This window comes from Asparagus officinalis, chromosome 1, assembly GCF_001876935.1.
Source record: "Asparagus officinalis chromosome 1, Aspof.V1, whole genome shotgun sequence".
NCBI classification, from domain to species: domain Eukaryota; kingdom Viridiplantae; phylum Streptophyta; class Magnoliopsida; order Asparagales; family Asparagaceae; genus Asparagus; species Asparagus officinalis.
The window spans coordinates 40,353,569-40,371,614 of NC_033794.1; positions in this window are offsets into that span (position 1 = coordinate 40,353,569).

Genomic DNA, 18,046 nt, shown 5'->3' on the forward strand with positions numbered 1-18,046 from the left:
GAGCTTTGTTTGAGGGTTTTTGGTGAGATTTATAACCCTATTTGTATTCTCTTATTTTCTAATAGTAGAACTCCCCCTCCTTGCCCCGTGGACGTAGGCAACTTGCTAAACCACATATAATTTATTTGTCTTGTTGTGGTATTGTGTTTGGCTTGTTTGGTTGTGATCTTCCTCATCCTTGTTCATGTGATTTGAGTTCCGCTGCGCAAAACAACGAGATGGTCCACTAGTGCTTCTCCAAGAAGATCGAAGCTTGCATCATCAAGATCGACTTTAGTAAAGCCTTCAATTGTGTTAGTTGGGATTTTCTGCAATCCCTCCTTCAGGCCAGGGGTTTCGGTCCCAGATGGTGCTTATGGATTAGATCCATCCTATTTTCTTCCAAATTGTCTGTCCTTATCAATGGTACTCCTTCCAAACCTTTCCTATGTCATAGAGGTCTCAAATAGGATGACCCCCTCTCCCCCATGTTGTTCCTTCTGGTGGTCAATATTTTATGTAGGATGCTCCACAACAGCTCCAACCATGGTGACCTCTCAGAGCTTCATCTCAAGGGCTTACTTAATGATATCAAATCCCTTCAGCTTGCAGACGATACTATCATCTTCTGCAATGCCTCCCTTCTGACATTATTAACCTCAAGGCCATCCTGTACCTATTTGAAAATGTTAGCGACCTAGCAATCAACTTCAATAAATCCAATCTCTTCTACAGCGGTAAGTCCCCTTCCAAGGGACCTCGCCTAGCCAAGATTCTAAATTGCTCCTATGCTACTCCACCATTCAAATACCTAGGGCTCCTGCTCAAAAGAGGTTCCTTGTTTAGATCTGATTGACAACCTTTACTGGACTCTCTCCATCACAAGCTCTCTCTTTGAAAAAGCAAACAACTCTTCTTTGATGGTCGTATTGTTCTCCTTAAATCTGTCATGTCCGCTATTCCTTTATATTACATATCCTTCTTCAAATTCCTCAGTTGGCTCATCAAAGATATCGACAAGATCAAATGTAATTTCCTCTAGGGAAGGTCTTCTGATTGCTCTAGGGGCAATCATTTTGTCAGATGGACCTTTGTCAGCTCTCCTAAAGCCAGCGGAGGGCTGGGGGTTCCCAACCTCTAGCTATTCAACTCTTGTATCCTCTCTAGATGGCTATGGAAGTTCTTGGACAGCAACAATCATGTGGGCAGGGTTTTCTGGTCCATTTACCCCTCCAACCTTCTTAATCCCCAATGTCTCAACCAATGCTCCAAATTCTGTAAGGACGTTCACTCTTGCTTCCACTACTTCTCATCCTTTGTCAAATGGTCTCTGGGCAATGGTTTTAGGATTCAATTTTGGGAGGATAAATGGATAGGTGACAACTCCTTGGCTAGTCTTTTCCTATTGGCCTGCCTCCTTGCCTTCTCTAAACAAACTTTTTGAATCCCAAGGCAGATTTCTTGGGGTGGGTGTTGGGTCCTTTTGTTTTGATAATGATTTAACAAATAATTTATGACTAATATTGGTTTTAGTATTTTGTTTTATGTTTTTTAGTATATACAAGTATATTCAAGAAATTAAGCAAAACTGATATATTGAAGCCATGCATAACAAGTCAATCTATGCATGTCCATGCTTCAGAAGAATCATTCTTGGTATACTTTGTATAGGATTATATTATGCATGTTATTCTATAAGCTCAAATACACACACACACATTTAATTTTTGAATTTTCATGAAAATAAGTCTTTTTATGCAAAATACATTCAAATATGTTTTGGACTATACAAACCATGCTAATATTTTTTATTATGTCCATAAAAAGATTACAAAAGTTATCAAAACTTGATTTGAGTTAAAATGGCAAAATCGACATATTTGAAAAACATGTATCTTAGCACTTTTGAATATTTTTGTATTTTCACAAATGGTAAGAGAAAATTGAAAAATTCTTTTTCCAAAATGTTTATATTCATGTTTATAAACTTTTCCCAAAGGTTTACATTTTTTTGTATTTATTTGCTATTTTTTATTGAGCCTTGAAACTCAACTTGAAAAATCATTTTAGGCTGATAACCTGTTATCAGTCGACTGATCAGTCGATTGAAGAATGCGCCTGTAATCTTTAAAAGTTTTTGTTATGTTTTGGTCGACTGACCAGTCGACTGATAATCCATCAGTCGACTGATAAAGATAGTCAATCGACTGATGAACTATTTGACGCCTACAACGGTCAGCTCACCAGTCAACTGATTATTTCCGTCAGTCGACTGATAAGCCATAACAGCTATATTTCTAGCCTTGGTTATTTTATTATTTTTGCTGGTTTTTCTTAGTTTTCATGCCTTGGTTTTTCATCCTATATAAACCCCTATTGTTCTCATCAGAATATCTATCAAAGAGGGTTTTAAAAAGAGATTAAAGATTTTTAAAGTTTGTTTAAAAGTTTTTAAGTTTGAGTTTACAAAGAGGAGGCTTGCATTTCCAATTGAAGAATTCATCTTCAATCTTCTTCAACCTCTATTATGTTTATAGAGAAGTTTTCCTAATTCTTTTCTCTAGCAATTTGTTTTTGATTTTCATATTATCATCATTGCTAGTTTTGCTAATTGAGTTATATTTTGTTTATACTCATTTTATCACACACACCCTATTTGAGCTTGTTGCATTTCATACATCATATATTGGGTTGTGGGATTGTGATTTTATGAGATTGAGCTTACATTGAGTTCTCATCCATATTAGAGAACGTTTTATTGCACTTGAGCTTCATTGTGACTTGCACATTGCATTACACTTGGACAAGATCAGATGTAATTTCCTTTGGGGAAGGTCTTCCGATTGCTCTAGGGGCAATCATTCTATCAGATGGACCTCTGTCTGCTCTACTAAAGCCAGCGGAGGGCTGGGGGTTCCTGACCTCCAGCTTTTCAACTCTTGCCTCCTCTCTAAATGGCTATGAAAATTCTTGGATATCAATAATCATGTGGGCAGGGTTCTCTGGTCCATCCACCCCTCCAACCTTCTTAATCCCCAATGTCCCAACCAATGCTTCAAATTCTGGAAGCTACTTCTCATCCTTTGTCAAATGGTCTCTGGGCAATGGTTTTAGGATTCAATTTTGGGAGGATAAATGGATAGGTGACAACTCCTTGGCTAGTCTTTTCCTATTGGCCTGCCTCCTTGCCTTCCTTAAACACACTTTTGTTGAATCCCAAGGCAGATTTCTTGGGGTGGGTGTTGGGTCCTTTTGTTTTGATAATGATTTAACAAATAATTTATGACTAATATTTGTTTTAGTATTTTGTTTTATGTTTTTTAGTATATACAAGTATATTCAAGAAATTGAGCAAAACCGATATATTAAAGCCATGCATAACAAGTCGATCTATTCATGTCCATGCTCCAGAAGAATCATTCTTGGTATACTTAGTATAGGATTATATTATGTGTGTTATTCTATAAGCTCAAATACACACACACATTTTATTAGTGAATTTTCATGAAAATAAGTCTTTTGATGCAAAATACATTCAAATATGTTTTGGACTATACAAACCATGCTAATATTTTTTATTATGTCCATAAAAAGATTACAAAAGTTTTCAGAACTTGATTTGAGCTAAAATGGCAAAATCAACATATTTGAAAAACATGTATTTTAGCACTTTTGAATATTTTTGTGTTTTCACAAATGGTAAGAGAAAATTGAAAAATTCTTTTTCCAAAATGTTTATATTCATGTTTATAAACTTTTCCCAAAGGTTTACATTTTTTTGTATTTATTTGCTATTTTTTATTGAGCCTTGAAACTCAACTTGAAAAATCTTTTTAGGCTGATAACCTGTTATCAGTCGACTGATCAGTCGACTGAAGAATGTGCCTGTAATCTTTAAAAGTTTCTGTTCTGTTTTGGTCGACTGACCAGTCGACTGATGATCCATCAGCCGACTAATAAAGATAGTCAGTCGACTGATGAGCTATTTGATGCCTACAACGGTCAGCTCATCAGTCAACTGATTATTTTCGTCTGTCGACTGATAAGCCATAACAGCTATATTTCTAGCCTTGACTATTTTATCATTTTTGCTGGGTTTTCTTAGTTTTTGTGCCTTGGTTTTTCATCCCATATAAACCCCTATTGTTCTCATCAGAATATCTATCAAAGAGGGCTTTAAAAAGAGATTAAAGAGTTTTAAAGTTTGTTTAAAAGTTTTTAAGTTTGAGTTTATAAAGAGGAGGCTTGCATTTTCAATTTAAGAATTCATCTTCAATTTTCTTCAGCCTCTATTGTGTTTATAGAGAAGTTTTCCTAACTCTTTTCTCTAGCAATTTGTTTTTGATTTCCATATTATCATCATTGCTAGTTTTACTAATTGAGTTAGATTTTGTTTATACTCATTTTATAATACACACCCTATTTGAGCTTGTAACATTTCATACATCGTATATTGGGTTGTGGGATTGTGATTTGTGAGATTGAGCTTACATTGAGTTCTCATCCATATTAGAGAACATTTTATTGTACTTGAGCTTCATTGTGACTTGCACATTGTATTACACTTGGATACCGAGAGAAGTGGTTGGTGAGAGACGAGGTCGGTTCCAGGGGAAGTAGGATCGGTAGTAAAGCCTAGTGAGAGGTTGTAATTCCGAACACTTGAGGAAGGTGACACAGGCTAGGCTAATACTTAGAGGGTGTGAAGTGTATTTGCAATTGTGTAAGGTGTTAAGTTTTCAGTGAACTAGAAAACCGAATTATGAGGTGTAAACGTTATTCGGGTGAGCGTAGAAAACTCGATTGTGATAGTGGGGATCTCCTCAAGGTGAGGAGCGGAGATGTAGGTCGTGGGGACCGAACTCCGTGAACATATCATGTGTTTGTGATTGTTTTTGTGCACTATCACCATTGTTTATTTACTATTGTTTATATATCCTTGTATTAATCAAATTGAATATCAATATTATTAGGATATATTTGATCGACATTAATATCTAGTAAGATTAGCAATAACCCTATTCACACCCCTCTAGGGTGCTTTCAATTGGTATCAGAGCTTGATGCTCTTGATTTAAGGTTTAATCACCTTGAGTTAACGGTCCAAACTTTAATATTGTTTGTAATCTTGTTTTGATATTATATATTTTGCTTGCTCATATATTATGGATATGTTCGGTGTAGGCTATGACATAAATGTTGCTCCTAGATATAGTAACTTCCCATATGATCAATAGTATAGTAGATTCAAAATTTTTGTTGAGTCTAAAAATATTGATTTATGGGAAGTAATTGACAATGCTTATATTGTGCCCACGTTGGAAAAATCCAAGTGGAGTAATCATGACAAGAAAATGTTTACAATGAACAAGTTAGTGTCAGAATTTATTCACAATGCTTTGGACCATGTATTTCTAACGAATTTGCTCATTTTGATAGTGGTTATACAATTTAAAAATTATTTGAAGCACATTAAGGGAACTTGGAGGCGATCAGACGATCTTTGACGGTTCCCTCTTCAAGTTCACAAGGAGCCTTATCATGCTCACGGTCACTAGGCGATAACCCTAGTGAGGTATGCGAGTCCGATAACAAAAATGATCTTACTATTGATGAACTTGCACATGGCTATAAATTATTAATGCATGATTATAAAAAATTACAACGTAGCTATATTGAATTAAAAAGCAAGCATGTCGAAATAAAATCCTCTCATGAAACACTAGCCACTAAGTTTAATCTCATTGCAAATGAAAATATAAATATTAAAGAATGCAATAAAAAATTAAAATTACAAAATGCTGGTTTGTTTTATAAAAAAATATGATGCTATATTAGAAGTTGAGAACATTAGAAAAGAGCTTAATTCCTTCAAAATTAATAGTACATGTTCTACTTCTAATAACAATACTTGTATGGAAAATAATAAGTTGAATCATGTTAAAAGTAGAATATCCACTTTAGATTCAACATTAAAAACTTGAATTGATAATAACAACAAACTTATGGACATATGTGCAAAGTCCCATACAAATTCTTCTAAGAAAACTACTTACTATGCACATATGTATAACAAAATTTACAAGTGTTCAATTTGCGGTCGTAAAGGCCATATTGTTAAAATTTGTTATAATGCACAAAAGCCTAACAAGCCTAATCATGTTTGTGCATCTCATCAAGTTTCTCCATCTCATACACATGCACACATACATAGTGATATCATAAACATGCTTATGTGTATAAGTGTAAATTTTGTGGTCGTTTTGGTCATTTGACCAAATTTTGTTTTGATTTGAGAAGAACTTCTCATTTGCAAAACAATTTTAAAGATAAACATATTTTTGCAAATGAGTCACGCGCAAAACATTTTGGTCAACACAAACCTTTTCAACCCTTACATTGCACAAATTGAAATCGTATGAGTCATATTTACAATTTTTGTTTTGACTGTATCCGTGCACAAAATACGTCCAAAGGAGTTCATAACCCTAGGGCCTTGAATTTAAATGATGGTGGTCATGTCCCAAAATCTTTCGGCACCAAGAATGCTTGGGTGCCAAAACAAAATTAATTTTCTTTAATTTTGTTGTTTTATTAGTTTTTGTTTATAGGATGTGTTTAAAATGATATTTTTTACAATTATACTTTCATAAGAAAATTTTATTTTTGTGATATTTTTTCTTGAGATATGATTATTCATTGATTTTATGAGTATATATATATATATATATATTTCAAAATCTCGAAAATCAAGTTTTACATGTGAATACATGTTTTCAACATATCAGTCGACTGATATGTCGACTGACGGGCTCGCTGGTTATTGGATCTGATTTTTTTGATTTGTTCTGAACCCGACCTATTTTGCCTATTCACTCCTGGCCCCTCTCTCATTTTCGAGAGTGCATCACAACAGTTGGCTTTTTATCCCTATACCCTAACTGTTGTTCTTCCCCAATTTTTTTCAAACCTGATTTTCCCCAAATTTTAGTTGATCGAAGCTTCCTCTCCATCGTCTTCTCCGGCGATCGCCGCACCTCTATCGACTGCCTGAACTGAGCTCCATTAGAGGGTATATCTCTCTCTACTCTCTTGTTTCAATCCTTTTGCTCAGTTCTAGGGTTTGTTTTAGTTAGGGTTTCTAAGTTCTAGGAGTTAATTTCTGCTCTTCAATTTCATTTTGTTCTAAAATCATGCAATGGGGTAACAAATGCCCTAGATCTAGCAGAGGAAAAGCCTCTTCCTCTCAAACCCCTAACCCCACTCCTAGAACTCAAGATCCACCGGCAAAAAATTTACATTTTTATGAAAATCAATTTCTATCTCCTTCATTACTCGGAAAATATCGCACTATTTGTCAACTTAAAATCTTTCCGGGTAGATTCGTAAATTATGAGGAATGTAAACACTTGAATATCTCTACAAGCCTAAAAATGCCGGTCTATTTCACCTTTTTGATTCTGCTAATCCATCCCCCTATTACCCTCATTTAATGTAGTTGTTTTATACAAACCTTCAAGTCAACTCCGCTGACCCTAATACTCCTATCATTACATCTGTTGTAAAGGATTGACATCTTTCTTTCACCATAAATGAACTTGCGAAAATTCTTAGGATACCTAGGGGAGACACCCATCTAGCTGATATTGAGTTTGATGATCCCGCTATTGTCTCATTAGTCATTCTTCTCGGTCGTCAACTTCCACTTGATTCCCATAATACCACTTTTCTTGCTAAGGTCATTGGGAGAATTCTGAGCTATAACTTAATCCCCAAAACTTGGGGTTATGACCATTATTCCCAAGATCTTGCAAATTCTATCTACGCCATTATTGGCAATAAAGATATGCTTTGGGGGAAAGTTATTTTCGACTTTATGGCCTCCATTCATGCAAAATTCCTTCCTTTCGGGGCTATTCTTACCATTATCTTCAAACATTTCAATGTCGATCTTTCCGGTGAGCCTTCAATCAAAATCAAACCTTTCATCGATGCCGCTTCCTTTAATCGAATGGGTATTCCCACTACCCAGTTTGCTCTTGATAGGCTTCCCTCTCCTGAGCCTCCACCTCTATCTCCTGAGCCCGCAGGATCTGCTGAGTCTTCCTCTTCAAATTCATCGTATAGGCCTCCTCTCCAATCCCCCTCTGACTCATCTCATTTGCCCGAGTCTATGGCTGGGGTTTATGAGCGCTTGAGTGGCCTTGAGCGACGACAATAGGAGATTCGCGAGGAGTTGTTTGGGAGGGTTGATGGCTTGGGATGCCAAGTTGATGGCTTGGGGCACCAGCTTGCAGAGATTTTGAGTATTTTGAAGCCATCTTCTTCATCCCAAGGTCCAGGACCTTCTACTCATGATGCATATTTTTATTATGTTTTTATGTATTTGGTTTGTAGTTTGAAAAAACAATTTGATGTAGTATTTTGGTTTATGTATTTGTTTATGCTTTTTGAAACACTCTTTTTGGTTGTATATGGCACTATGTAGTTGGTTTTATGTGTTTGTGTAAGCTTGGTTTGTGTTTGAACAGGTGAGAGTTATTGTAAACTCTAAATTTTGGTTATATATATATATATATATATTTCATGATCAGATCATAATGCCTCTATGTAAATGTGTGGATGTATTTGTTGTCATGTTTACTCTCTATGTATTAATGTTTCACAACCATTATCTGTTATGGCTAACCATTCTTACAGGATTTTAAATAGGGTGAGAATCCCTATTTTTTATATATCTCACCTGTGCTTATATGTTGGGGGAGCTTCTAGCTCTCGTTATGTTATTTTTCCCCATTTTTGATGTTGCCAAAGGGGGAGAAAATTGTGAGTATATAGTATTTATTTTAGTCGGTTTATTGATCTTTTATTTATATTGGTAAATTGTTTATCATCATAAAAAAGGGGGAGATTGTTGGGTCCTCTTGTTTTGATAATGATTTAACAAACAATTTATGACTAATATTGAAAAAAGGGGGAGATTGTTGGGTCCTCTTGTTTTGATAATGATTTAACAAACAATTTATGACTAATATTGGTTTTAGTATTTTATTTTGTGTTGTTTATGTTTTGATAATGATTTAACAAACAATTTATGACTAATATTGGTTTTAGTATTTTATTTTGTGTTGTTTAGTATATACAAGTATATTCAAGAAATTGAGCAAAACCGATATATTGAAGTCATGCAGAACAAGTCAATCTATTCAAGTCCATGCTTCAGAAGAATCATTCTTGGTATACTTAGTATAGGATTATATTATGTGTGTTATTCTATAAGCTCAAATACACACACACACACACACACACATTTCATTTGTGAATTTTCATGAAAATAAGTGTTTTTATGCAAAATACATTCATATATGTTTAGGACTATACAAACCATTCTAACATTTTTTATTATGTCCATAAAAAGATTACACAAGTTTTCAGAACTTGATTTGAGCTAAAATGGCAAAATCAACATATTTGAAAAACATGTATTTTAGCACTTTTGAATATTTCTGTGTTTTCACAAATGGTAAGAGTAAATTGAAAAATTCTTTTTCTAACATGTTTATATTCATGTTTATAAACTTTCCCAAAGTTTTACATTTTTTGGAATTTATTTGCTATTTTTTATTGAGCCTTGAAACGCAACTTGAAAAATCGTTTCAGGCTGATAACCTGTTATCAGTCGACTGATGACATCAGTCGACTGATCAGTTGACTGAAGAATGTGCTTGCAATCTTCATTGTGAGTTTGTAGCATTTCATACATCATTCTTTTGGACTATACACACACCCTATTTGAGCTTGTAGCATTTCATACATCATATATTGGGTTGTGGGATTGTGATTTGTGAGATTTAGCTTAAATTGAGTTCTCATCCATATTAGAGAACATTTTATTGTACTTGAGCTTCATTGTGAGTTGCACATTTTATTACACTTGGACGCTGAAAGAAATGGTTGGTGAGAGACGGGGTCGGTTCCAAGGGAAGTGGGGTCGGTAGTAAAGCCTAGTGAGAGGTAGTAATTCCGAACACTTGAGGAATATGACACGGGCTAGACCAACACTTAGAGGGTGTGAAGTGTATTTTCAATTGTGTAAGGTGTAAAGTTTTCGTTGAAGTAGAAAACCGAATTGTGAGGTGTTAACGTTATTCTGGTTAGTGTAAAAAACCCAATTATGATAGTGGAGATCTCCTCAAGGTGAGAAGCGGAGACGTAGGTCATGGGGACCAAACTCCGTGAACATATCATGTGTTTGTGATTATTTTTGTGCACTATCACCATTGTTGATTTACTCTTGTTTATATATCCTTGCATTAATATAATTGAATATCAATATTATTGGGATATATTTGATCGGCATTAATATCTAGCAAGATTAACAATAACCCTATTCACCCCCTCTAGGGTGCTTTTAGTGGGATGGTCTTGGAGACTTATCATTAGGAAGCCTACTCAAGAGATTGCGAGAAGGCAAGTTCAAGTCCTTAACCAGCTCCTGACCAACAACAACCTCTCTCCCTCCTCTTCTCTCAATAAGCCTTCTTGGTCTCTCATTGTATCCAAGTCGTTCTTAGTTAAATCCCTATACTTTTCTTGGCTGATGGGGGAACCCGATACCCCCACACTTACATAGTTTGGAACAGCTTACTGCCTAGCAAAGTTCAGTTCTTTTTTTGGTTACTGAGTATGAAGACTAAGGATAGATTAGCCTCCCATGGTTGGTTACATGATACTTCTTGTGTATTTTGTAATGTGGAAGAATCTCATAACCATCTGTTCCTCTCATGTAACCTCGCTAGCCAAGTTTGGCCCCAGCTCTTGCCGAGGATTGGCATCAGTGTCATTCCTCCTGACATTCTTATGTGCTTAGCTTTATGCTCTGATAGCTCCGTCCATGCTTCTATGCATCTTCTTGGGCCTATGTTTCCCAACTTTCTGTTGGATCCTTTGGAAAGCTCGCAATGATCGCATCTTCTCAAACTCCATCACCACTTTTCAACAAATCATCTCCAAGGCAGCTTACTTTATTCTTTTCTAGGAAGATGCTTCTTCTTCCAAGAAGGCAATCAAGCTAAAGAACATCATTCGTTCCTCTGGGCTTGTGGACATCATCGAATCCAGCAAGGACAACGACGGGAATCCTTGAGCTGTGGTTCCTAGTTCTTTTGATTCTTTTGGTTTTTAGCTATTCTTTTGATCCTTGAGCGACGAGAATCCTTGGCTAGTCTTTTCTCGTTGGCCTACCTCCTTGCCTTCTCCAAACACACTTTTGTTGAATCCCAAGGCAGATTTCTTAGGGTGGGTGTTAGGTCCTCTTGTTTTGATAATGATTTAACAAACAATTTACGACTAATATTGGTTTTAGTATTTTGTTTTGTGTTGTTTAGTATATACATGTATATTCAAGAAATTGAGCAAAACCAATTAATTGAAGCCATGCATAACAAGTCAATCTATTCAAGTCCATGCTTTAGAAGAATCATTCTTGGTATACTTAGTATATGATTATATTATGTGTGTTATTCTATAAACTCAAATACACACACACATTTCATTTCTGAATTTTCATGAAAATAAGTGTTTTTATGCAAAATACATTCACATACGTTTGGACTATACAAACCATGCTAACATATTTTATTATGTTAATAAAAAGATTACACAAGTTTTTATAACTTGATTTGAGCTAAAATGACAAAATCAACATATTTGAAAAACATGTATTTTAGTACTTTTTATTATTTCTGTGATTTCATAAATAGTAAAAGAAAATTGAAAAATTCTTTTTCCAACATGTTCATATTCATGTTTATAAACTTTTTCCAATGTTTTACATTTTTTGGAATTTATTTGCTATTTTTTATTGAGCCTTGAAACTCAACTTGAAAAACCGTTTCAGGCTGATAACCTGTTATCAGTCGACTGATGATATCTGTCGACTGATGAGTCGACTGAAGAATGTGTCTACAATCTTTAAAAGTTTCTATTTTGTTTTGGTTGATTGATTAGTCGCCTGATGATCTATCAGTTGATTGATAAATCTAGTCAGTCGACTGATGAGCTGTCTGACGCCTATAACGGTCAGCTCATCAGTCGACTGATGATTTCCGTCAGTCGACTGATAAGCTATAACGACTATATTTCCAGCCTTGGTTATTTTATCATTTTTGCTGGTTTTTCTTGGTTTTTCTGCCTTGGTTTTTCATCTTATATAAACCCCTATTGTTCTCATCAGAATATTTATCAAAGAGGGTTTTAAAAAGAGTTTAAAGAGTTTTTAAGTTTGTTTAAAAGTTTTTAAGTTTGAGTTTACAAAGAGGAGGCTTGCATTTCCAATTGAAGAATTCAACTTTAATCTTCTTCAACCTCTATTGTGTTTATAGAGAAGTTTTCCTAACTCTTTTCTCTAGCAATTTGTTTTTCTCTATTGTGTTTATAGAGAAGTTTTCCTAACTCTTTTCTCTAGCAATTTGTTTTTGATTTTCATATTATCATCATTCTCTTTTCTCTAGCAATTTGTTTTTGATTTTCATATTATCATCATTGCTAGTTTTGCTAATTGAGTTAGAATTTGTTTATACTCATTTTATCACACACACCCTATTTGAGGTTGTAGCATTTCATACATCATATATTGGGTTGTGGGATTATGATTTGTGAGATTGAGCTTACATCGATTTCTCATCCATATTAGAGAACATTTTATTTTACTTGAGCTTTATTGTGAGTTGCATATTTTATTACACTTGGACACCGAGAGAAGTGGTTGGTGAGAGACGGGGTCGGTTCCAAGGGAAATGGGGTCGGTAGTAAATCCTAGTGAGAGGTGGTAATTCCGAACACTTGAGGAAGGTGACACGGGCTAGACCAACACGTAGAGGATGTGAAGTGTATTTGCAATTGTGTAAGGTGTAAAGTTTTTGGTGAAGTAGAAAACCAAATTGTGAGGTGTAAACATTATTCGGGTGAGTGTAAAAACCCCAGTTGTTATAGTGGAGATCTCCTCGAGGTGAGGAGCGGAGACGTAGGTCGTGGGGACCGAACTCCGTGAGCATATCATGTGTTTGTGATTGTTTTTGTGCACTATCACCATTGTTGATTTACTCTTGTTTATATATCCTTGCATTAATAAAATTGAATACCAATATTATTGGTATATATTTGATCGGCATTAATATCTAGTAAGATTAACAATAAACCTATTCACCCCCTCTTAGGTGGTTTCAATGGGATGGTCTTGGAGACTTATCATTAGGAAGCCTACTCAAGAGATTGCGAGAAGGCAAGTTCAAGCCCTTAACCAGCTCTTGACCGACAATAACCTCTCCCCCTCCTCTTCTCTCGACAAGCATTCTTGGTCTCTCACTGTATGAGTCTTTCTTAGTTAAATCCTTATACTTTTCTTGGCTGATGCTGGAACCCGATACCTCCACACTTCCATAGTTTGGAACAGCTTACTGCCTAGCAAAGTTCAGTTCTTTTTCTAGTTACTGAGTATGAACAAATTGAAGACTAAGGATAGATTAGCCTCCCATGGTTGGTTATATGACACTTCTTGTGTATTTTGTAAAGCGGAAGAATCTCATAACCATCTGTTCCTCTCATGTAACCTCGCTAGCCAAGTTTGGCCCCAGCTCTTGCCGAGGATTGGCATCAGTGTCATTCCTCCTGACATTCCTATGTGCTTAGCTTTATGCTCTGACAGCTTTGTTTCCTTCGAAAGTCACCTTTGTGATTGATTTTATTATAACTTTAGTCATTTGCAACGAATTCAAATAAAAAAAATACAACTCTCTCGAAAATAAACACAAGATTCTTTTATCGGCTCTTGCTTGTGTGGGTTCTTGGCCGGTGATGGGGACGTCGATATCCGTGGACCACCTGACGATCAGATCAGGTCCAACGCTTCATCGATTCGCGAAGGAATCAAGAAGCTGAAGCAATTATCTCAGTAATGGTGAGATAATTACTCTTCTTAAGATTACCATAACAGGGTAATTTCAAGGGAAGAACACGGGATATGCAGATCTGATGAACTCTTCTTTCCTGCGTCGAAGAACTCGATCGATCTCCTCCTCTCTTTTGAAATTCGTGCTCCTTCAGTCTTCAGTTAGGGCTTCGCCAACGCTCGAGAATTCCAGATCTTAAAAAATAAAGGCCCTGGGGCTGTATTTATAGGCTTCGGGACCTTTGTTTTCGGATAAGAATGACTGATTTTATCTTATCCTCAGTTGTAATCACTTAACCATGTTCTTAGATGATATCATACCAGTTAAAACAAATCTAGGTGGTTAACGTCGAAAAATGGCTTCTTAACCGCCAAATCTGATTTTTTGAGTTGCAGACACCCGCGGGGGGCTCGAGTGTCTCGGCCAAGCTGAGACACTCATGGGTGTCTCGGCTTGGCCAAGACACCGTGGGATGTCTTGGTTTGACTCAGGGCTTAGTCTCGCGTGCTCCGTCCGTTTTCGCCGTATTTTCATCATCCGAACTCAGAATCACGCAATCTAGAATACGTCGGAAAGCCTACGAGGAGATCTACAAGCTCTCATGATTGAATCATGTGTGGAGTAAATGGAACACGAGGGGTGTTTCATCTTTCGTAAGCGATGTGCAGCTCCTGATTCATTCGTGTTTCGGTTATTTCGAAATTCCGTTGCTTCGCATGGTCCGTCGACTCACTTCATATGTTTGTTATCGTCAAATGAGCTTCTGTGACTCGAATAGCGACGTTCATCGTCTCCTCTCTGTCTTGAACTGTGTGCGGGGACCTATAGGTAATTTTTGACGTCTACAGATACCCCTCCAAAGTGTTTCAGTCTCGTTTGTTTTATAGATGATCCTAAAATACTTCGGATATGATCGTTCAATCCTTCAGATGGTGTAAAAGGACCTATAGTTAGCTTTGATTCTTGACTCCTTCGATTTTCAATCTATTCGATATTTTGATGAATAGCTGAAGTTCTCATGACGCTACGTTTATCATCTAGCCATCGTTGAAATCTTGAATCAAAACTGGTGAATTTATTTTGGCTCGTATCGTCGAGTTGACTTTGAACTGACCATCTCCATCACGATATATTGACTTGCGTTGACTCTCATCGCAACCCGTTGGCAGGCATTAACCTAGGATTACACGTTGACCAGTATTGACCTAGGGTTTCGGATCGCCCGACGTTGACTTTTTATTGCAACACATTGACTGGCATTGACCTAGGGTTACGCGTTGACCGACGCTGACTTTTTCACCGTAACACGTTGACTAGTGTTGACCTAGGGTTACGCATTAACCGGCATTGACCTAGGGTTTTAGATCCCCCGGCGTTGACTTTTTCACCACAACATGTTGATTAGCGTTGATCTAGGATTACGCGTTGGCCGGCGTTGATCTAGGGTTTCGGATCGCCCGACGTTGACTTTTTTTATCACAACGCGTTTACTAGCGTTGACCTAGGGTTACACGTTGACCGACATTGACCTAAGGTTTCAGATTGCCTGACGTTGACTTTTTTATCATAACGTGTTAACTGGCGTTAACCTAGGGTTACGCGTTGACCGGTGTTGACCTAGGGTTTCAGATCGCCCGACATTAACTTTTTCATCGCAACGCGTTGACTGGCGTTGACCTAGGGTTACGCGTTGACCGACATTGACCTAGGGTTTCGAATCGCCCGGCGTTGACTTTTTTAACGTAACGCGTTGATTGGCATTAACCTAGGGTTACGTATTGACCGGCATTGACCTAGGGTTTCCTGAAGTTGACTTTTTCACCATGACGTGTTGACCGGTGTTGACCTAGGGTTACGAATTGACCGTCGTTGACCTAGGGTTTCGGATCGCCTGGCGGTGACTTTTCATCGCAACGTGTTAACTGGCGTTGACATAGGATTACACGTTGACCGGCGTTGACCTAAGGTTTCAGATCGCCTGACGTTGACTTTTTTATCGTAACACGTTGACTAGCATTGACCTAGGGTTACGTGTTGACCGACATTGACCTAGGGTTTCGGATCGCCCGGCGTTGACTTTTTTACTGCAACGCGTTGACTGGCGTTGACCTAGCGTTACACGTTGACCAGCGTTGACCTAGGGTTTCGGATCACCCGGTGTTGACTTTTTCATTGCAACACGTTGACTAGCGTTGACCTAGGGTTACGCGTTGACCAGTGTTGACCTAAGGTTTCAGATCGCATGACGTTGACTTTTTTATCGCAACGCGTTGACTGGCGTTAACCTAGGGTTACACGTTGGCCGGTGTTGACTTAGGGTTTCGGACCGCCCGGTGTTGTTTGTGTTTATTTTTATCAGAATAACTAATCACCGTCAAAATTAGGCGAAACAGGATCGTAAAAAAACATCCGGGAGCTCAACCTGGGCCAAGACACCTGTGGGTGTCTTGGCCTTGGTCGAGACACCCTTGGGTGTCTCGGCCCAAAGGTCGAGACACTCCGAGACACTCCCCCCCCACCTTTCTCCTTGACACCCTTGGGTGTCTCGGCCCAAAGGTCGAGACACTCCGAGACACTCCCCCCCCACCTTTCTCCTTTTTTGTTTTGTTGTGTACTCTCATTTCCCTCTCACTCTCAAATTTCAAAAAAAAAAGTCCTTTATCCCCCCTAATTTCTTCTTCCTCCTCCTATCCAAACTCCTCATAACCCATTTTTCTCTTCTTCAAGAATTCTTAACTCATTTAAACTCTTTCTTTTAAAACCCCTCAACCCAAAAAAAATTCGGATTTTCCCTCCTCATTGGCCGAAATTTGTCTCCTCTCCAAGCTAGGGTTATATCTCTTCTTCAAGCTCAAGACTTGATTTTTGGAATTGGGTTTTCAAGCTTCTTGGTTTGGGTAAGCTTCTCTCCAAGAACATTTTTTTTGCATTCTTAGTTAAGAATCCATAGGTTTCACAAGAAAGATTGAAACTTTAGTCTTGTAATAGGAGTATGCAATGAATTTGTATGCAAAGATTGTAGCTTTTGTGAAAAAGATTGAATCTTGGTGATGAGTTTTGAAAGTGGCCAAAATTTTGGGGGGTTTTATGCAAGAACAAGGCCAAAATTTTGGAGGACTTTTGTGTAAAATAGGGCTAAAATTTTTGGGGGCTTTTATGCAAAAGTGGACTAAAATTTTGGGATTTTGATTGCATACCCATTTGGCCACAACTTTGAGGGGTGTTTCATGCAAAAAGATCACCAATTGTTGAGGGGTTTATTTGCAAAAAGTGGTCAAAATTTGTTGATGGACTTGTTTGCAAAGTGGCTAAAATTTTAGAGCTGAAATTTGTAGAGTTTGGACTACATACCCATGATCAAAATTTTGAGAGGTATATGTGCAAATTGGACCGAAATTTGTAGAGGGGTCCATTTGCAAAGTTGGCCAAAATTTGTAGAGGGGTTTATTTACAAAATTTGGCTAAAATTGTGAGATATAAAGGACGATGGTTTTCCTTCCTCGATCATGGCCAAATTCAAAGGTGTTCGTGGCTAAAATTTAACCTTGAACACGAGGGGTATTTTGGGTATTTCACCCAAAAGTTGATCATGAAGGCTTTAAATGTAATTTGAACTCATTGTTTGCATGCATAAAACTCATAGGTTTAATTCGACTTCTGATAATCATATTTTATTATAATTTTATACCCTCATTATCTATTTTATATGAATAAATATGTCACTAATAATTGTTTTTATTTTTAAATGCAGGTTAATGAAGAATAATTCCAATAATCTCATCTCTCATCAAAAGCCCTTGATTTAATAAAGAAATGAAGAAAAGAAGCCCATTGGAAAATCAATTACCAAATTATCCAAAAGCCCAAGCTAAAAAGAAGAATAAAATCTCAAAATGCCAAAGGCCCAAGCCCAAAAACCAAACACAAGAAGAAGCTGCGGGTTGAAAAAAGGAAAGAAGTAGATATCGATGGACACATCGATGCGGGTATCGATACCCGCATCGATGCGCTTATCGATATCCGCATCGATAGGCTTATAGATGCCCGTATCGATAGCGACGGCATTTTGTTACAGATCTAAGGCTAAAATTTATTGGTTTTGGATAAGATTTGAATGC